The following is a 23696-nucleotide window of genomic DNA, read 5'->3' on the forward strand; positions in this document are numbered from 1 at the left end:
TAATGTACGATACTGAATATTCATGGTATAACTTAGTAGTGTCTTTTCAGTAATGTACGACACTGAATATTCATGGTATAACTTACTAGTGTCTTTTTTCAGTGATGTACGATACTGAATATTCATGGTGTAACTTAGTAGTGTCTTTTTCAGTAATGTACGATACTGAATATTCATGGTATAACTTAGTAGTGTCTTTTTCAGTAATGTACGATACTGAATATTCATGTTATAACTTACTAGTGTCTTTTTCAGTAATGTACGATACTGAATATTCATGGTATAACTTAGTAGTGTCTTTTTCAGTAATGTACGATACTGAATATTCATTGTATAACTTACTAGTGTCTTTTCAGTAATGTACGAAACTGAATATTCATGGTATAACTTAGTAGTGTCTTTTTCAGTGATGTACGATACTGAATATTCATGGTATAACTTAGTAGTGTCTTTTTCAGTGATGTACGACACTGAATATTCATGGTATAACTTGGTACTGTCTTTTTCAGTAATGTACGTTACTGAATATTCATGGTGAAACTTAGTAGTGTCTTTTTCAGTGATGTACGATACTGAATATTCATGGTATAACTTACTAGTGTCTTTTTTCAGTGATGTACGATACTGAATATTCATGGTGTAACTTAGTAGTGTATTTTTCAGTAATGTACGATACTGAATATTCATAGTATAACTTAGTAGTGTCTTTTTCAGTAATGTACGATACTGAATATTCATGTTATAACTTACTAGTGTCTTTTTCAGTAATGTACGATATTGAATATTCATGGTATAACTTAGTAGTGTCTTTTTCAGTGATGTACGATACTGAATATTCATGGTATAACTTACTAGTGTCTTTTTCAGTAATGTACGATACTGAATATTCATGGTATAACTTAGTAGTGTCTTTTTCAGTGATGTACGATACTGAATATTCATGGTATAACTTAGTAGTGTCTTTTTCAGTGATGTACGACACTGAATATTCATGGTATAACTTAGTACTGTCTTTTTCAGTAATGTACGTTACTGAATATTCATGGTAAAACTTAGTAGTGTCTTTTTCAGTGATGTACGATACTGAATATTCATGGTATAACTTACTAGTGTCTTTTTTCAGTGATGTACGATACTGAATATTCATGGTGTAACTTAGTAGTGTCTTTTTTCAGTGATGTACGATACTGAATATTCATGGTATAACTTAGTAGTGTCTTTTTCAGTAATGTACGATACTGAATATTCATGGTATAACTTAGTAGTGTCTTTTTCAGTGATGTACGACACTGAATATTCATGATATAACTTAGTAGTGTCTTTTTCAGTGATGTACGATACTGAATATTCATGGTAAAACTTGGTAATGTCTTTTCAATGATGTACGATACTGAATATTCATGGTATAACTTAGTACTGTATTTTCAGTGATGTACGATACTGAATATTCATGGTGTAACTTAGTAATGTCTTTTCAGTGATGTACTATACTGAATATTCATGGTAAAACTTAGTAGTGTCTTTTTCAATGATGTACGATACTGAATATTCATGGTATAACTTAGTAATGTCTTTTTCAGTTATGTACGATACTGAATATTCATGGTATAACTTAGTAGTGTCTTTTCCAGTGATGTACTCAAAGCAATAAGACAATTAGACACAATATTTAATCTTTTCGGGAAAATAGATTTTTCAAAAGTTCAATTAAAATGGAATGTTCTTATTATCCGAAAAAGTTCAATTCATAAAAAAAAGAGGCTAATATCGTGGTTCTTAATGTGAACCGTCGTCGCCACGAGTTAAACGTTTTTGTCTGTAGGCCTACTTTGATCCCTTCAAAATCTGTTTTAGCTTCTTCAGCGTATGGCATAATTTATTCTTTTATCTGCACTTGGCAGGAGTTTTGAGACTTATCAGCAACTAAAACATTCTAATTTTTGATAAATTCCGGGAATATCCGTCCAGCTAGAATACACGTAACACACGTTGACGACAAGGTAACTTGGTTTATTTTAAGACAAAGCTTGATTAAATAAATCGTAACAGTATTGTGCCGAGTCTTACCCAGTAGTAAACATTCTGGGGTAAGATCTGCTGGTATGTCGTTTGAGTCACATGAGAGGAAAATAAATTTTAAAAAAGTCGTGCTTCCCACTTTAGAGCCATGTGTGCATTATAAGGGTGACAGTTAAATACAACTATCGTATCTGACAATTGTTGGCGCTGGGTGCTGTTTACTAGCATACTTCTATTGGTTCAGAATTAGAAATGGCTAACGCAGGTAGCCTTTGAGTAGCTCAGCATAAATACCTGTAAACAAACAAACTCTCCATTACTTGTTTGGCTCTTAGCATAAAAACATTAAGCGTTTTACATTTTTTGTGTATGTGTGTCTTTGCCCAATTTATATAAAATTAAAACGGACAAAATGGAAAATGAAAATAAATCTAGTATTTCCTATATTACCAAAAATATGAACACTTTGATTAGCGATAAAATGTCAAAGGAAAACCTACCAAAATTCACTTCAAAAATTTACCTCAAATATTTCTGTAGTTCATAAAAGATAAAATCCGTTACAGTAACATTTCAAAATCCATACGTATTATTAATATTTAGTGTGTAAAATTTGTTTGTTTGTTTGTTTTGAATTTCACCCAAAGCTACTCGAGGGCTATCTGTGCTAGCCGTCCCTAATTTAAAATGTGTAAGACTAGAGGGAAGGCAGCTAGTCATCACCACCCACCGCCAACTCTTGGACTACTCTTTTACCAACGAATAGTGGGATTGACCGTAACATTATAACGCCCCCACGGCTGGGAGGGCGAGCATGTTTTGGCACGACTCGGGCGCGAACCCGCGACCCTCAGATTACGAAGCGCACGCCTTAACGCGCTAGGCCATGCCAGACCTAGTGTGTAATTAAAAAAAAAAAAGAAAGAAAGAAAAGATAACCTGTATAGAAGCTATTAATATAAATATTTATTAATTATGTCATGATCTACCTCCGTATGTGTACTGGATCTATTTGTGCTTTGAGTAATATATATTTACACTTGGTAAATACTATTTAAAACACTGAAGTTAAAGGTTTGCATATAATCTTAATTCTATGAGATGTACTACTATTTTCCTTTCAGACTTTTTTAAAGAATTTTAAAATATCCTTAAACTATCACAATGGCTAAATCTTTATGGAAATTCTTGGACTACTTTCCAGTCTAACTCGTACATTTCAAATCGCAAAGTAATGCGGTGTATTGAACTAAACCAATAAAATTGCATATACAGATATAGACTTTTAGTGCAGCTGTCAGTCTACCATAAAGCACAGTAGAAAGACCATGGTTTTAAGTTACGGATGTACTGATATAACATCTCTACGAAACTGTTATTACTTTCTCGTCTCTAGTCTTGTTTTGATAACATGTTTCTCAAGAAGCCAGTACGATCAACACAGAACTAAAAGAAGCAACGTAAGATTTGAACACACTAAGAAACGAATGAAAACCTCTGGCTCAAGACGAATTTATCTTTGCCATTGACTGATACGTCTGTGTCGTCCCGAGAGGTTTTCTTGTACGTAGTTATTTTGTACATAGGTATTACCAAAACTTTGAGTGCAACAAAACGTAAAGGTTCCCTCCCCTTTGGATTTACAGAGCTACCTGTATATAGAGCAATAACTTTACTCAGAAGTAAAGCTTGCTACCGTGACAGCTTCACTTTTTATTTAAAAAACAATGCTATTTATTTGGTTTCTTGTTACGATAAAGTGAAATACATGGAATAGCGTTTAACAATAAACAACGTTTTGTCAGCACCTTTCTCGTCTAGTAACAGTTATGCGTCAGTTTTACTGATGACGTAAGTTAAACGATCATAATTATACTGTCGTAAGTTATCTTTCATCGCTGGAACAGCGGCAAGTCTTTGGACTTACAACGCTAAAATCAGGGGTTCGATTGCCCTCGGTGAAGCGACCAGGCATGGCCAAATGGTTAAGGCGTCCTACTCGTAATCCGAGTGTCGCGGGTTCGAATCCCCGTCACACCAAACATGCTCTCCCTTTCAGCCGTAGGGGCGTTATAATTTACGGTCAATCCCACTATTCGTTGGTAAAGCGTAACCTAAGAGTTGGCAGTGGGTGGTGACGGCTAGCTGTCTTCCCTCTAGTGTTACAACTGCAAAATTAGGGACGGTTAGCGCAGATAACCCTCGTGTAGCTTTGCGCGAAATTCAAAACAAACCGAACCGTACGCAAAGTATACTGATGTTTCAGGTTATTGTTTTATTTAGTTATTTAATTGGTCGATAGGTGGCTATATGGATTTAGTTTTTTACTATTATTTTAAGCATGATGTATTTGTTACTCTGCCCAAAAGTTACCATATCTGAACATTAATTCCTAATCCTTTTGTGGAAACGAAAATCAATCTCAGTAAGAACATCTACTCAGAATATTAAGAAGCTAGAAACTGCCGTAGGACTTTTTAAAGTTGACGAATTCCCTCGAACTCAGCATTATAATCATAAGTGATTAAGCTTCATACAAAAGTATACAAATTAATTGAATTTTACGCAATCTCTTGATTTAGCAATTGACTTTAATTTTTTTTATATCCAGTTTGGAAACATTTATGCGAACGGATTCGCTTAGTTCTGTTTGTCTAAATTAACTGACTTTTACGAAAATGGAAGATTGTTGAGACACAGTCACTGTGCCAGTTCTGATTACAACAATTACGTTTTATCAGTTTGTTTGTTTTTTTTTTCAATTTTAGATATAGCCTCTGGATTTATTTCGGGTATCAAAGCGAAAGACTGGCCATTTAATAAAACTCACTTCGAAGTGTTACAATTGGACATTAACTTGGATCTCAGTAGTACAAATAGGGCATTAACTGGGAAAAATAAACAAATTTAACTATTAAAATTAATCCGCAATTAGCCGAGAAGAACAAGGACGTTACAAGCATTACCAGTGTACTTTGAAAGTTTGTAGAAGGTTTTTAGTTTATACAAAAAATACTATAAGGAATTTTCCGTAAAACACTTTCCAGTTTATATTGAAACCAACAATTCTTTATTTTTAATACACCAAATTATTAGCAAATATTTTGCTCAGGAAAACATTTGAAAATTTCAAAATCATCCGTTTTTATAAACAAAAATGTCAGTATTTTTTAATTATTTAATATTCTTTTTGAAGACAGTAAACAGTTTGGAATAATTAATAAGAAACGCCAATGTGTAAGTGTTTCACCTACGCGAACTTTCTACTAATATTAACTTCCAATCAGAACGATACGGTTTTTCAACATTGTACATTTTCCTAAGAGAAGCCGGTGAGGAACCGCTGACTGGAGGAGGTTCATGAATACCTACTTCCAAAGTGTGTTATTATCTGCGATCTGATTGGAGGAATTTCAAGAATACCTACTTACAAAGTGTATTATTATCTGCGATCTGATTGGAGGAAGTTCAAGAATACCAACTTACAAAGTGTGTTATTATTTGCGACCTGATTGGAGGAAGTTCAAGAATACCTACTTACAAAGTGTGTTATTATCTGCGATCTGATTGGTTTTACACAACAATAAATTAAAAAAAAAACGGTTATTAACACAAGACTATACAAAGCAGGGTCAAATGTATAAATTACTATTTTGTTTTGTACATACGTTTTTTTCTGACTGTGATCATGAATTTTCTCAAATATCAATATTTAACTTATTACTTGTTTTACAAGAAAATGTTTTAACTTATTAATTGTTTTCATTCTGTCACAAATGATCATTGACTGACTCACAATTATTACTACTAACTAGAACATTTTCATTGGGGTAAGTGGTTGTTCAGGAATGATTATGATGAGATTTGGAAAGTTATTAATAAAACCAACGTGACCTAAAAAGAGTTGTACTTAAAAAATAACGTTTTTTAATAATTGCATATTAGTCTTAACGTACGCGCTTCTTATGTCTTTGAACCTTTATATAATATTTGAAACCTACAAAGAACATCTCAAACTAGTCTAACACTGAAGATTAGTTTTGTCTTGATTTTAATTATATTTAGATTTGTTTGTTTGTCTTGAATCTCACGCAAAGCTACTGAAGGGCTAGCTGCGCTAACCGTCTCTAATTTAGCAGTGTAAGACTAGAGGGAAGGCAGGTAGTGATCGCCACCTACCGCCAACTCTTGGGCTACTCGTTAACCAATGAATAGTGGGATTGAACGTCACATTATAACGCCCCTAAGGCTGAAAGAGCGAGCGAACCCGCGACCCTAAGATTACGACTCGAGTGCCCTAACCACCTGCACGGGGATGTCGGGCCTTGGTAGTCAAGTTGTGGATAATTTGTCTGTAAAATTCGAAAATTTTTGTGTGAAAGAAAGATTGTAATTGTGAATGTCTGCCTGCAGACACTTACTGCTTCATGATTACTTCGCTACCTTATCATGTGAATTTAAAACCATACAATATTTCCATGGATGGCGGAAACACGTCATATATTATTGGAATTACAGCAGAAAATGTCATTAAAAATCGATAAAACCCAAATGATGAAATACCAGTCATTGCATGTTTCAATTTTCTTATGTATTGATTGATGGGGTGCTATACATATCCGGTTTCTTTTGTGGGATTGACTTAACTAATTAAAGGGGTACAACTTAAGCTCTCATCTATACACTTGACTCTTACATAATAGATAAAAATTATTGCTATTGCCTTTGTGTCTCTATTTGTCTATGTTGTCCATAAGGTTTTGAGAAATGTATTTATTATGTAGGCATGTGGAGGGCTGATTTCAGGCTCCACGCTAGTACAGCGGTAAGTCTCCGGATTTACAACGTTAAAATCAGGCGTTCGCCCCCTCTCGGGGGGCTTAGCAGTTTGCCCGATGTGGCTTTGCTATAAGGAAATTACACAAATACCTAGTTCTAATTTCTCAAAAAATAAAAAACTCCTAAACCAAAACACTTTCTAAACTAAAGATTAATCTTCTGGTTTTGATTCATTCAACAATCATTTGTTAACTTTAAAGGATCCATTTGCTTTTGAAATTCAATTAATAAAATAAAATATAACTTAATCTGATAAATTATGCCAGCCGTTAAAATGCGCAATTCATAAAATTAATAGTTAATGCGTCTAAGCATCCTCTGTATCGTATTTTATGCTACAATATAAAAAAGATTGGATGAGAGTTGTTACATTGCTTCCAAAGATTGCCCAGTAATTTCAACTTTTTACTCAATAAATTTTATACGTAACGTTAGTTGGTAAATTTTTGGAGTATTGTTCTCGAAACTTTGTCAAAAATATAATTTAAGAAGGCTTAATCTCGCTTAGTTTCTTTATTATTCACGTTCAATCTGAAGTTTAGAATTATGTGTTGTTTTTTTTTGTTCCACACGAAAGTTTCACGATCGGTTGGAACATATTACAACATTTTATATAAAACTATGACTTTGTCAGTCAGTAAAATGTGTAACAAATGATAGTGCATAATAAGTCTCCGAGGAGCTCAGTGAAAAGTTTATGGACTTAATATGTTAAAATCCAAGGCTCGAGTCCCCGTGATGGACAGAATGAAGATATACAAACAAATAATACAGTAATAAGTAGAAATGTCAAAGTTTAGAGCAAATTACGAAATTTCATAGCTGGCCTATATACAACAGACGAGAACTTTGCATAGGTCAGAATTATATAATGAATTCATTTTTGCTCTATTATATCCTAACAACAAATGATACATGATTCTTATACTCACTGAAATTTGTCAAAGATACAACTTTATTATTATCTCTATTATAGTTTTGTCAGTACCAAATAACTTATTACACCTTGGATAATATACGAGGGCTGTTCAAAAAATACGCGGACTGACGTCGTAAAACAAAATGTACTTTATTTAGAAGTTACAGGTCCGGGACCCCTTCAAAGTACTCTCCTCCCCAACGCACACACTTATCCCAACGGTGTTTCCACTTGTTAAAACAGTCCTGGTACGCTTCTTTTGTAATGTCCTCCAGCTCCTTCGTCGCATTTGCCTTAATCTCGGGAATCGTCTCAAATCTTCTTCCTTTCAAGGGTCTTTTGAGTTTGGGGAACAAGAAAAAATCGTAAGGAGCAAGGTCAGGTGAGTAGGGGGGTGGGGAAGAACAGTGATCGAGTGTTTGGCCAAAAACTTACGAGTTCTGAGGGCTGAATTTCGCAGCAACGCAGTGCATCTTCAATTTTTCGGTCAAAATCTCGTAACAAGATCCAACTGATATCCCACACTCTTCAGCAAGCTCCCTGACAGTCAGACGTCGATTTGCCCGCACCAGGGTGTTGATTTTGTCGACGTGTGGGTCGTCAGTTGACGTGGAAAGACGTCCAGGACGCTCATCATCTTCAATGGACTGTCGACCATCCTTAAAACGTTCATGTAACTTGGAACATGCCGTACGCTTCATAGCAACATCACCGTAAGCCGTGTTAAGCATAGCAAAAGTTTCAGTCGCAGATTTTCCAAGTTTAACACAAAATTTCACAGCAAGTCGTTGCTCCTTCAGGTCATTCATTCTAAAATCCACCAAACGAAAAAATCGCACTTCACTTAAAACCGCGTAGCTAATACACAAATGAAGATATCTGCAATCGGGAAACGGCGTCGTAATCAGCTGATCTGTGCGAACCTAGCGACACCAAGCGGATTCCCTGGAACCAACTGGAACCGCGCAATTCAAACAGTCAGCGTATTTTTTTGAACAGCCCTCGTAGTTTGAAGCTAGTTGTGTACTTCAGTACTCTGGTTTTCTTGTTTGGACTAGTGGAATATTAAATGATATGGTTAGATGTGTCTAATAATAATAGGGAAAATAGCATATCTTAGAATGTAGTTTTATGTCTATCATAGAATGGCATGTTTGCCGAAGGATTTGGCATAAGTAGCGTTACTGTACATACCTTTCTTTAGATGTTGTCCAATTAGTGATTATTGTGAAAACTGGTAGGCAACCATGTTAAAAAGTTAATCACACGAAACAAAACCTGGTGTAAAATAAATGGAACGAAATTCTAGTTTCTGATTAGATTCGATATTGTGCCTACAGGGTATTGGAAGGAATTCTATATTGTTGATACTGTCTGGTTGTGTGATTTATCAAGGGTATTATTGTAGGTTCTTATTGCTGGTGAAGCGACGAGGTGGCGCGCTTTTCTACATCACTACAAGTTCAATCAGGATCTTTAACAGTGTTCCTTTTTTTGCTGGAAAATCCGTTGAAAATCGATTGTCGCCAGCTGTAGCAAAGACTCAAACAGTTCTCATCTGTCTGGTAAGAAAGAAGGTAAATTTCTACCGTCATGAATCCATAAGTACAATTTTATGATGGCGGGCGTAATGTACAATGTGGTGTCTCTTCTTGGAAGCCATTAGAGGACTACTTGACGAGGTCTAAACTGCGGTGTGTCGTATGCTAAGTATGGGCATACTCAACTCATGCGAAGGTTGAATCAAATAGTTGAGTTTCATCTCCCGACATTAACAAGATGATCAAAATGGCTTTAATGGCGAATTCTTTATCCTATTTGAATTGAGATGCGCTGTACATCGATCGATCAAGGTGATCTTTGTCTCAGCGTATCGATGCTTCCTGACAGCCGTTAAGTTTTATGTTTGTGATTTGTCATCCTTTCACGGCTGTATGTGAAAGTTAAAGGTTTAATCATCGACATTTTGGAAAGGGAAAGTGTTTACGTATGCATAGTGTTCAGAATTTGAACAAGTGTGTTGTTTTTTTTAAAGCTGCATTATAGAATATAAATCAAGAATTTAATGGCATGTGATGTGACGTGACACACTTTTTAAGATAGACGAACCATGCATCAAATTCACATATTTCATAGTTGCTGGCATTCTCTGCGAACAGTTGGAACTAAAAGTTCAGTTATTCAAAAATGTCTAAACTTCAAAAATTGTTTGAGAATCTTAACGTAAGAGAAAGATATCACATAATGCTAAACCATGTCCAAAAACGGTTTTTCTAATTATTACAAAATAAAAATTAATGTTTTAAACAAAGATAAAAAATTATTCATATAAATTTTATTCCTATGAGTTACGTTTGTTGACACCGCAAAGCTTTGTATGATTTCAAAACTTTATCAGCGGTGAGATTCATACTAAAAACATATAATTTCGTGTATATACGTGTGTGTGAACTTTCTGTATTATCGGAACACGGGTAATCAAGTTCGTTTTATGTTCCATGGTCGGAGTAATTGTAGCCTTTCAACACGATCACAAGTTAATGTGCAGAACATGTTCAAGAGAATTGAGTCTTGAACATTGGACCCTTCGATATTCATCTTGGAGGTGTGACCAGTAGACCTCATTCGGCTCAGGTTCAGTATTACTTTTTCGACTCAATAAGCCCAGTTTGTTCACTTCTGGTTTATCAAAAGTAAAAACACGAATGTTAGTACTGATATCAAAGTTTCAAAGTACGGATGTCTCCTTATTTTACAAAGGACGCAAGTTACCAAACGCACATGCAACATGGACACTATTTTAGAAGTTAGAAAGAGAGCTGTTGAGAAAAGGCATTTTTTTTTTTACACTTAGTTAACGGAAACGTCATATTGACGTCATTAGGTAAGTAGCTAAAATTCACTTTCAGGAGGACGACAAACACCATAGCTCACTTACGATTTATTTGTTTTGTTTGTTTTTGAATTCCGCACAAAGCTCCTAGAGAGCTGTCTTCGCTAGCCGTCCCTAATTTATCAGTGTAAGACTAGAGGAAAGGCAGCTAGCCATCACCACCCACCGCCAACTCTTGGACTACTCTTTTATCAACGAATAGTGGGATTGACCGTCACATCATAACGCCCCCACGGCTGAAAGGGCAAGCATGTTTGGTGCGACCGGGATTCGAACCCGCGACCCTTAAATTACGAGTCGAAGCCTTAACCCACCTGGCCATGCCGGGCCTCACTTACGAACCCAAAGTGTCAACGTAGTGAACTCAGTGGGTTACGTTTTACGTAAAGATAAAAAAATTAAGCAGCAGCTATGAGGAAACGGTCACGAAAAAGCGCAAAGTTAACATGTTTACATTTACCAGTTTCTTTTTTTCAGATATTGATAAATAATCTAACACTATTGTATAATGACATCTCGAACATTGTCTACACTATTAAAGAAAGTAGTTCGCTGCGCAATTTGGGGAGTGATTAATTTTTTCACGTGGTGACACTACCTTCAAACAATATAGTGCAGATCGTTTATTTAAATAAAAAACAGAAATGCTAAATTAAATTTCTTTATTGTTATGTAATTAAACACAACTTAAACTAGAAAGTTCGCATATTGAATTTCGATTCCTTTATCAACTGGTGTGAAATAGATAAGATGCTCACTCAGAAGTGTCATGGAGAGGATCACACACTGAAAGAGTTATGACTCTCTGAAGTTCCTTTCCAGTTCAGCTCTAACAGTGCACGTTTGATACAGCGACTTATTTAGAATTACACGGGCATGTAGCTGAATAGTTTTCTTAATTAAAGTACTTACGTGCACATCACGTGACAGACAAATAACTACTAGTCATTGGATGAAGATATAATGACAATATAAGTGTAACAGTTTCACATATTCAAATAATTAATACCATAATATATCAACTGGAAGAAACCTTAAATTTATAACATAAACTATTTAAATATCATGTATTTAGCGTCCAAGAAAACAACGAAATCATACGAAAGTCTAAAACTGTTATTTCAGAAAATAACAACAATAAACAACTCAAAAAGAAATAACTTAAACTGAGGTTTAATGCTTCAAGTTAACCTGAAGATGACCTAAGAAGGTCGTAACGTTGTTCTGTTCTTTATTTTAATTAAAGTGCTAATACCCATACCAGCCATCTCGATAATACGTCTTTACTTCAGGTGGCTGTTTTCGTCATCACGATTCCAATACAGATCCGATTAGGCTTAAAATAATCACAAAGTTATTTGTATAGAAATGTACTTTTGTGCTTTACAAAAAAAAAATGTAGCTTACGCTTTGGCATACCATAATGTAATTATCTTATTTTGTCTCAGACAGTTAAAATCTATCCAAAGTACTGAACTCAAGCACTTTCTCGGGTGGGTGTTTGTATATATATATATTTATACGAGACGTACCCCTGCAACACATTATATGGAGTGTAATAAACTTGAAAATCGATAATAAAATTACGTGTTTTTTTTCTTTTTGTTTCATAAAATTTTTACAGTGTCCAAGAAGTTCGTTTTCAGTTTTCTCTTGAGCCCAATCCGTTCAACGGCACCATTCGAATCACATAATGAAATATAAGCCAATTTTATCATATCTCATTGCCACTTGGAATTGAACGTGAGTACGTTAGTGTCTCCGGTGACCACTAAAGTATAGATCATAAAATTAACTTTATATCTCGGTTTCAGATAAAAGTTCATTCGGAAATTTCACTTACGTCTCTTCTTTTGTTTATAGGGGGAGAAATATCATCTCTGTCTATTTTATTTTCCTTTTCTGCATTTAGTACGTTTTGTTATGATAAAAAAACACAATACTGAACTTATTTTTAAAGAAAAAATATATAACTAGAACATCGGTCGTATTTCTACATATTGCACAACAGAACGAGAGACAAATTAAAAAAAAATAACAATCGTAGAATATAACAAAGGCAGTATAAAATATTATTTTGTTAAATTAATAATCATAATAAATCTGTTTTTTATATTCTAGTTAAAATTCATTTTATGTTCTTTTGAATATTTAACGCCACAGATTTTAACACAATAATGTCTTCTGTAAGCAATTACATTTTCTTCATCATCCACGAGCATTTTGAAAAAAAAAAACAGTGACTGTCCAGATGTCACTGATCATCACAACTACATCGACTATACAGGTTGCAAGTCGAGAAACTTGGAACCTTGGATATGCGTGTTCGGTTTGGTTTGTTTTGAATTTCGCGCAAAGCTACACGAAGGCTATCTGCGCTAGCCGTCCCTAATTTAGCAGTGTAAGACTAGAGGGAAGGCAGCTAGTCATTACCACCCACCGCCAACTCTTGGACTACTCTGTTACCAACGAATAATGGAATTGACCGTCACATTATAACGCCCTCACGGCTAAAAGGGCGAGCATATTTGGTGCGACGGGGATTCGAACCCGGAAAGTGTTTGATATTAAGTAAAACGTGCATCATTATTAAATATCTGAGGTTTTCTCTCGTTTGGATATTTTTACTGAAAATGCAACTGAACATCAGAGACGCCTCTCTGACAGGAGTCGAAATTAAAAAAAACAAAAACAGAATTTATTCGAATTTGGTTAAACCTAAACGGGATGTAGCATGCGATGAGATATGTGGATTACACTTTCCAAATCAGGCAGGTAACCTAGCAGAATTATTAGTGGTCACATTCTCTGTATAAACTACATAACTTCTTGTTCTGTGACCCATGGGTCGCCTACGTGAATCTTCTTCTTTACCCATTTTTCCATCTGTTTCTCAGATCAAAGCCTATAAGACCTTCAGTTGATAATTCCAAGCCACACTGACCAGGATTGTAACTTTGGAACTCTTCGGCGTGTCCTCAATCACTATTATTCTCTCGATTATATGCATCTTGTGCTCGGCATGGCCAGGTGATTAAGGCACTCGTCTCATAATCCGAGGGTCGCGAGTTCGAATCCCCGTCGAACCAAACATGCTCGCCCTTTCAGTCGTTGAAGCATTATAATATCACGGTCAATCCCACTATTCGTTAGTAAGAGAGTAGTGATGGTGAGTGGTGATGACTAGCTGCCTTCCCTCTAGCTTTGCTCTTCTAAATTATGGACGGCTAACGCAGATAGCCTTCGTGTAGCTTTGCGTGAAATTCAAAACAAATCAAACCGAACACGCATGTCCAAGATTCCAAGTTTCTCGACCTGCAACCTGTATAGCCGATGTAGTTGTGATGATCAGTGACATCTGGACAGCCAAAAGATGCTGTGGGAGCGCTCACAAATGATGACAAGGACAGCAGTGATGTCTCAGCGGCACAGTAGAATGTCTGTGTAATTACAACGCTAGAATCGGGGCTTCGCGGTGGGCAGATTTGGTTGCTTTGGGCTTAACCTCAAACAAACATAAGCGATAGTACAAGTAGCTCTTTATCAGACCGGCATATGATTTCCAACGTTAAAGATACAACGATAGTTTGAGTTGAAAATAATCTCTCAATGTGTGAGATAGTTGCTGGTTCCGCCACTCACTCATAACTCCCCACTAAAACACATTAACATCATGCGGATTGGAATCTGAGCATACAGCATACAATACAGCATACTGAGCTGTATGTGCACCCTTCCACCCAAAACTATTACTTCATCTCTGGTTAATGGAGAGATCGTGTTAAAACGCGATAATACTAAAAGTAATAGTGTCAGCCACGTAAAGAATCTCTGGTCGTTGTTGTTTTGAATTAAGCACAAAGCTACACAATGGGCTATCTGTGCTCTGCGCATCAGGGTATCGAAACCCGGATTTTAGCGTTATAAGTCCGCTGACATACCGTTTAGCTACTGGGGGGGGCGAATCTCTGGTAACTATATATTTACGTAAATCGAATTTGTCAAAAAAAAAGCTATCTTTCTTTCTAAATATATATATATATATATGTGTGTGTGTGTGTGTGTGTGTGTGTGTGTGTGTGTGTGTATTCAAAACATATATCGCGTTTTTCTTTTAGCCGAGGCATAGCGGATTAGAGAACGGCCTTAAGTTTGTTTTTGTTTTTTCAAGTGCAAACTTTACGCTCATAGCTCCGTCATATCTTGACCGATATGAGATCTAATTACAGTTTTGGATACGGGAAGTCAAACCCTTTCTGTTGATGTATTTGACTTTGCCCTATGTCTCATATGTTAATTTATACTAATTCTTCTTAAAGAAATTTCTGTTTGAGAGAAAGCTGGAAGAGATCCTGATGAGTAGTAAAATCAAATCAAGAATGCACGTAAATATAGCTAATACAAAGCAAGAAAAATATTATCATATATTAATTCACTCTGATCTAAAGAATTTCATGTGCCGAGGCTATTGAAGACACCCTCCTGTTTGTACTACATTTTATGCGTTATGCTGCTACAAGCTTTGTTTCTTTAATATGTTATCAGTTGTTACAATTCATACAAAGGAAACTTCCTAGTACATTAGTGACGAAACTCGTACGTCACTCTCGTTGTCACCATTTTCAGCCAGGAATTGATTGCATTAAGAAAAAACTGTTCACATTTACCGCGCACGAATAATTACATAATTCATACCGTACTCAGAGTGAGAATATTTGGCCACGTGCAATGTGTATCACTACACGTAATAGCACGCTTAAGTGGTGTTTTTAGGTACTAATATTAGCTCTTTATAGCATTTACCTATGTAAAAAAAAACATATTTTTGTCACATACAAAAATCAACTTCAATCGAGTTCACATGAGAAACGTAACCTACACACCCGGTAAAAGCTCGCAAAATGTTGCAGTGACTTCTATGTTCATGTTACTCAGTAAATGTGAAACTTCAATTTTTTAATAGGTAACCCTGATCAATGTCAGATAATATTAAACAAGCTAAGCCTATATTAATCAAAGATAACGTTTCTTAGCTTAAAAATGTTAAGTCTGGATTTACAGAATATTTAACAACCACCTTTATACTTTTACCTTCATTTCGTTTTGTTATCTTTAGTATTTCAGCTAATTAAATTATTATGTAATTAAATATGTTCGTATGGAATGAACAGTCACTAATTCATGAGCTTCTTTCCAACTTCATAATACTATCACTTATTGAACTTAAAATTAACCTTACACGATTTATATTGAACTGATTCGAATTCAGTGCAAGTATTTCTTGACGAGAGCCTCAAACAAACTTGTTTTACTCTTCTTATTGGATTTTAAGAAACCTGTGTAAGTCCATGTAAGTCCATGTACCTCCTGACGAAAAGTTTCGTTTTGTTTGTTTGTTTTTAAATTTCACGCAAAGCTACACGAGGGCTATCTGCGCTAGTCGTCCCTAATTTAGCAGTGTAAGACTACAGGGAAGGCAGCTAGTCATTACCACCCACCGCCAACTCTTGGACTACTCTGTTACCAACGAATAATGGAATTGACCGTCACATTATAACGCCCTCACGGCTAAAAGGGCGAGCATATTTGGTGCGACGGGGATTCGAACCCGGAAAGTGTTTGATATTAAGTAAAACGTGCATCATTATTAAATATCTGAGGTTTTCTCTCGTTTGGATATTTTTACTGAAAATGCAACTGAACATCAGAGACGCCTCTCTGACAGGAGTCGAAATTAAAAACAAAACAAAACAGAATTTATTCGAATTTGGTTAAACCTAAACGGGATGTAGCATGCGATGAGATATGTGGATTACACTTTCCAAATCAGGCAGGTAACCTAGCAGAATTATTAGTGGTCACATTCTCTGTATAAACTACATAACTTCTTGTTCTGTGACCCATGGGTCGGCTACGTGAATCTTCTTCTTCACCCATTTTTCCATCTGCTTCTCAGATCAAAGCCTATAAGACCTTCAGTTGATAATTCCAAGCCACACTGACCAGGATTGTAACTTTGGAACTCTTCGGCGTGTCCTCAATCACTATTATTCTCTCGATTATATGCATCTTGTGCTCGGCATGGCCAGGTGATTAAGGCACTCGTCTCATAATCCGAGGGTCGCGAGTTCGAATCCCCGTCGAACCAAACATGCTCGCCCTTTCAGTCGTTGAAGCATTATAATATCACGGTCAATCCCACTATTCGTTAGTAAGAGAGTAGTGATGGTGAGTGGTGATGACTAGCTGCCTTCCCTCTAGCTTTGCTCTTCTAAATTATGGACGGCTAACGCAGATAGCCTTCGTGTAGCTTTGCGTGAAATTCAAAACAAATCAAACCGAACACGCATGTCCAAGATTCCAAGTTTCTCGACCTGCAACCTGTATAGCCGATGTAGTTGTGATGATCAGTGACATCTGGACAGCCAAAAGATGCTGTGGGAGCGCTCACAAATGATGACAAGGACAGCAGTGATGTCTCAGCGGCACAGTAGAATGTCTGTGTAATTACAACGCTAGAATCGGGGCTTCGCGGTGGGCAGATTTGGTTGCTTTGGGCTTAACCTCAAACAAACATAAGCGATAGTACAAGTAGCTCTTTATCAGACCGGCATATGATCTCCAACGTTAAAGATACAACGATAGTTTGAGTTGAAAATAATCTCTCAATGTGTGAGATAGTTGCTGGTTCCGCCACTCACTCATAACTCCCCACTAAAACACATTAACATCATGCGGATTGCAATCTGAGCATACAGCATACAGCATACAATACAGCATACTGAGCTGTATGTGCACCCTTCCACCCAAAACTATTACTTCATCTCTGGTTAATGGAGAGATCGTGTTAAAACGCGATAATACCAAAAGTAATAGTGTCAGCCACGTAAAGAATCTCTGGTTGTTGTTGTTTTGAATTAAGCACAAAGCTACACAATGGGCTATCTGTGGTCTGCGCATCAGGGTATCGAAACCCGGATTTTAGCGTTATAAGTCCGCTGACATACCGTTTAGCTACTGGGGGGCGAATCTCTGGTAACTATATATTTACGTAAATCGAATTTGTCAAAAAAAAGCTATCTTTCTTTCTAAATATATATATATATATATATATGTGTGTGTGTGTGTGTATTCAAAACATATATCGCGTTTTTCTTTTAGCCGAGGCATAGCGGATTAGAGAACGGCCTTAAGTTTGTTTTTGTTTTTTTCAAGTGCAAACTTTACGCTCATAGCTCCGTCATATCTTGACCGATATGAGATCTAATTACAGTTTTGGATACGGGAAGTCAAACCCTTTCTGTTGATGTATTTGACTTTGCCCTATGTCTCATATGTTAATTTATACTAATTCTTCTTAAAGAAATTTCTGTTTGAGAGAAAGCTGGAAGAGATCCTGATGAGTAGTAAAATCAATCAAGAATGCACGTAAATATAGCTAATACAAAGCAAGAAAAATATTATCATATATTAATTCACTCTAATCTAAAAGAAGTTCAAGTGCCGAGGCTATTGAAGACACCCTCCTGTTTGTACTACATTTTATGCGTTATGCTGCTACAAGCTTTGTTTCTTTAATATGTTATCAATTGTTACAATTCATACAAAGGAAACTTCCTAGTACATTAGTGACGAAACTCGTACGTCACTCTCATTGTCATCATTTTCAGCCAGGAATTGATCGCATTAAGAAAAAACTGTTCTCATTTACCGCGCACGAATAATTTTATAACTCATACCGTACTTAGAGTGAGAATATTTGGCCACGTGCAATGTGTATCACTACACGTAATAGCACGCTTAAGCGGTGTTTTTAGGTACTAATATTAGCTCTTTATAGCATTTACCCATGTAAAAAAAACATATTTTTGTCACATACAAAAATCAACTTCAATCGAGTTCACATGAGAAACGTAACCTACACACCCGGTAAAAGCTCGCAAAATGTTGCAGTGACTTCTATGTTCATGTTACTCAGTAAATGTGAAACTTCAATTTTTTAATAGGTAACCCTAATCAATGTCAGATTATATTAAACAAGCTAAGCCTATATTAATCAAAGATAACGTTTCTTAGCTTAAAAATGTTAAGTCTGGATTTACAGAATATTTAACAACCACCTTTATACTTTTACCTTCATTTCGTTTTGTTATCTTTAGTATTTCAGCTAATTAAATTATTATGTAATTAAATATGTTCGCATGGAATGAACAGTCACTAATTCATGAGCTTCTTTCCAACTTCATAATACTATCACTTATTGAACTTAAAATTAACCTTACACGATTTATATTGATCTGATTCGAATTCAGTGCAAGTATTTCTTGACGAGAGCCTCAAACAATCTTGTTTTACTCTTCTTATTGGATTTTAAGAAACCTGTGTAAGTCCATGTACCTCCTGGCGAAAAGTTTTGTTTTGTTTGTTTGTTTTTAAATTTCACGCAAAGCTACACGAGAGCTATCTGCGCTAGTCGTCCCTAATTTAGCAATGTAAGACTAGAGAGAAGGCAGCTAGTCATCACCACCCACCGCCAACTCTTGGGCTTCTCTTTTACCAACGAATAATGGGATTGATCGTCACATTATAACGTCCCCATGGCTGAAAGGTCGGACATGTTTGGTGTTACATGGATTCGAACCAGCAATCCTCAGATTGCAAGGAGAGAGTCTAAATCACTTACTCATCCCGGGCCGTCCCGGGATTTTAATAAAACCTGTCTAAACCTGGCGAAAACTACGAAAGAATTTTTTACCCCTTTCATCAAATGTTATGAATTAATTATGCGTACCTCTTGACGAAAGCCCGAGAGAACACTGTATTATACATTTTACGAAATTTAAATTAACTCTAAACAAGTTGGTTTTGTTATTTGCAGATTAAACAAGATATTATTTGGGGTTAGAAGTATGACATACAGACAGAAAACATTTAAAATTAAATATTTCTGCGCTATCGAACTGTTACAATATGTAACAAGTTTTAAAAATGTTTTAGTCCTAACAAAAAGTAATTGGTTTCTCAGTTAACCCAAAACAGATCATCTTTGATCATTAAAAACAAAACTGTTTCACACATTAAGTTCATTAAAATTCAAGATTAAAAAGAACAAATATGAATTAATTTCACAATACCACATCGTACAAAACTCATTTATAAAAAATATTACAATACTCTTCAAGCTAAGTCAATTTCTATACTCGTGATTTTATAACGAAAACAAAATATGATCTTTAAGCTTATTGGATTATATATAAAAGTCCAACAGCTGTGACCCGACATGGCCAGGTGGGTTAAAGTGTTCGACTCGTAATATGAGGGTCACGGGTTCGAATCCCGTCGCACCAACATGCTCGTCATTTCAGCCGTGGGGGGGGGCGTTATAATGTGACGGTCAATCCCGCTATTTATTGGTAAAAGAGTAGCCCAAGAGATGGCAGTGGGTGGTGATGACTAGCTGCCTTCTCTCTATCTTACACTGCTAAATTAGGGACGGATAGTGCAGATAGCCCTCGTGTAGCTTTTCGCGAAATTCGAAAAAACAAAACAAGACCAACAGCTGTACTGATATGTAGTTATATTATAGTTCAGGCAGTTTCCGTTAAATCCTGATTAAATCATAAATACCACGATAGCTCTCGTTGAAAGAGCCATTGAGATGTGTTACCCAGGTTCACTTTATCACAGTTTTCTAGTTCTTACTACAGAAGCTGCGTAGATGTGTATTACTACATTGCTTCCATTAGGGACTGACATATATAATCACAGCAATCAAACGCATTTGATCAGCCTCAGCTCAATGGTCGAAATCACAGCTGTCAGATTTTGTTGTTGATTCTGATTATTCCATTGGTTTAAATATGGTGCATTATAACTTCTGCTAAAAAAGAAAAACAAACAACAACTTTAATGCCTATTGGGAGATTATCATTTATTTCCTTCCTCCACAGTTTAGACTCAAAATCTTTGAAACGACAACCAAGTAGCTGATGTTGTTGCTGTTTCTCAATAATACTTAACTTTATGGCAGTAAAATTCGTATATTACAAACCTGTCGAAATCTAGCAATCTTACGTTTATTGATAACAAGGTACTGCAGAGTTTCCGAAAAGTCTCAAACCACAGGCATTTCAACGAATTTCTTTTTTACAGATCGTGTTACATGTGCTGTCCTTTTAATCCGAAATAAGTTTGGATTAACAGCAGGATTAACTCGATCTTCTGGTGCTTTGGTATCGCTATAATCAGTCACGAATCTGATGTTGTTCTTTGAATTAAGCACAAAGCTACACAATGGGCTATCTGTGCTCTACCCGCCACGGGTATCGAAACCCGGTTTTTAGCGTTGTAAGTTCACAGACATACCGCTGAGCCACTGGGGGGCCACGAATCTGAAATTGAGAAAAGTGATAAATCATTTGTGATTCCAAACTATTAATAAAATAGATTATCGTGTAGAATTAGATTTCCTGATAAACAGCTAGAAAGACGTATCTTTATTTTCGTATATTTATTAGTAGTACCGTGTTCCTTATTTTTTATCTATTTTGTTTGTTCCTGGAGTTTCAGGTAATGAAAGTAAACTGACAAAAATGTGGACTGGTGTATTTATATTACTTCTCATCTAGAAATTTTTTTTAAATATTCAAAAAATAGTCAAACAATTCGACGAAACAAGATCGGCTTCATTCGTAAAAAAAATGTATCAGATTAATTGTTAAATATTCATTAAATAAAACACAGATGCAAAAGCATTCCCATTAACACTATTTTCAAGAACCTTTGTAAAATACATTAACAGTTGGGTTTCGTTCTTCTGACTGCTGCACCTGTGCGAAGCCATTTGGATCCGTATGGCCAGGTGGTTAAGGTATTCGACTTGTAATCTGAGGGTCGCGGGTTCGCATCCCGGTAGCGTTAAACATGCTCGCCCTTTCAGCCGTGGGGGCGTTATTATGTTACGATCAATCCCACTATTCGTTGGTAAAATAGTAGCCCAAGAGTTGGCGGTGGGTGGTGATGACTAGTTGTCCTCCTTCTAGTATTACACTGCTAAATTACGGACGGCTTGCGCAGATAGCTCTCGTGTAGCTTTGCGCAAAGTTAGAAAAAACAAACAAAGCTTTTAATATCGTATATTTAACCCTAAATATATGTTTATGTATGAGCGAGCAATGAGTTGAAGTTCCTGTTTTTAAAATTAACGATACAGTTTTCAGAGTTCCATCACTTACAATGTTCTCAATGCCGCGACTTGCTTATTGATGTTGTCCTTATTAAATTGACAATGTCATTGGCTTCCTTAATAATGCTCTCAACATAATTGTATAGTCTCGTGGTTTGCTTAATAATGTCGTCAGGTCGTTATAATAGATATAATGTTTATTCAACTATTTTAAAAGTGAAGATGTTTGTTACTTACTCAACAACTCGCAGCCAGTCGTACAGCGAACTAATAAGCCCTAAGTAATTTACATGGACCAGATTTTAGAAGGTTTGTTTGTTTGTTTTTGAATTTCGCGCAAAACTACACGAGGGCTATCTTCGCTAAACGTCCCTAATTTAGCAGTGTAAGCCAACTCTTGGGATACTCTTTTACCAACGAATAGTGGGATTGACCGTCACATTATAACGCCCCCACAGTTTAAAGAGCGATCATGTTTGGTGCGACGGGGATTCGAACCCGCGACCCTCCGATTACGAGTCGAACGCCTAAACCCGCCTGGCCATGCCGGGCTGAGGTCTTAGGGGCCCCTCGGTGGGATAAAGGTAAATCTATGGAATGATAAAATATGGGATTCAATTCCCCACGGTACATATACAGTATATAGCCTGGTATGGCTTTGGTCAAATACAAACAAATTTTGTTATGACAACATTCCATTTCGGGAGTAGCTAGTTTTGATTTTTTTGGGTCGAAACTATTAAACCATCGAGTATATAGAAAATGGAAAAATATCAAAATAATAAAAAAATTTAAACAACCTATATATAAATAAAGAAACAAACAACAACAATGAAACTTTCTTCGCATTGTATTTTTCAGAAAATGAAGTCATGGTCTTCAAATACAAATATGTTTCAGTGGTACTTATAGAAATTTACCATTAAAAGATTGTGTTGTTAAAATTAGCTCCAATTTCACAAGCAATATTATCTTTAAATATTTTTTCGAAATAAATATTTATCAATTACATCAGTCTTGAACAATTGTTTGTTTTCTTTCTTTGAATTTCGCGCAAAGGAACACGAGGGCTATCTGCACTAGCCGTCCAGAATTTAGAAGTGTAAGACTAGAGGAAAGGCAGCTACTGCTCACCACCCACCGCCAACTCTTGGGCTACTCTTTTACCAACAAATAATGAGAGTGACTGTCACATTACACACTGAAAGGAGGATCATTCTGCTGTGACGGTAATTTGAAAAACCTGGCCATTTCTATCTGTTTCGAAGATAGAAAATTTCCTTTCCAATCTGACAGATTTTAAAATACTTTTGTCAATTTCATATTTTGATATCATCCTTTTAATAAAAATTTAAATTTCTCTCTTCTGCCAAAAAAATTCAGATTTTATTGGTCAAGTTTAATATTTTTTGCCTCACTTAAGACTAATATACCATTAAATCAAATACCAGACTTAGCTTAAGAAAACGCAAAGACAGTTAATGATTTCCGAGGTTTGTTTTCAAATATTTAAAATTCGCAATAAAAATCACGAAGAAAAACTTAACCCATTAACAGTGTGGATGTTTTCAAACCTTTTTATGCAAGTTATGTTGACGAAATATTTCTTCAATTTTCCAAAATCATAATTAGGTTCTTTCCTTTCTTGGTATTCTAGATTTAAGAAGACGAAACATTAAGTTTGCCAGCGAACTGGAAGCGGTCTTTATTAGATGCCCACTCTTGGTGTAGATAGTGGAAAATGAATAGAGTGTGCGGTGATGTAAAATATTCAGTCACAATTTATATGAACAGATTAACGTATAAGTGTAATTATGTAGCTATTCCTTTGCCTTGTATTG

Source organism: Tachypleus tridentatus, chromosome 1 (genome assembly GCF_004210375.1).
Source record: "Tachypleus tridentatus isolate NWPU-2018 chromosome 1, ASM421037v1, whole genome shotgun sequence".
Taxonomy (NCBI): domain Eukaryota; kingdom Metazoa; phylum Arthropoda; class Merostomata; order Xiphosura; family Limulidae; genus Tachypleus; species Tachypleus tridentatus.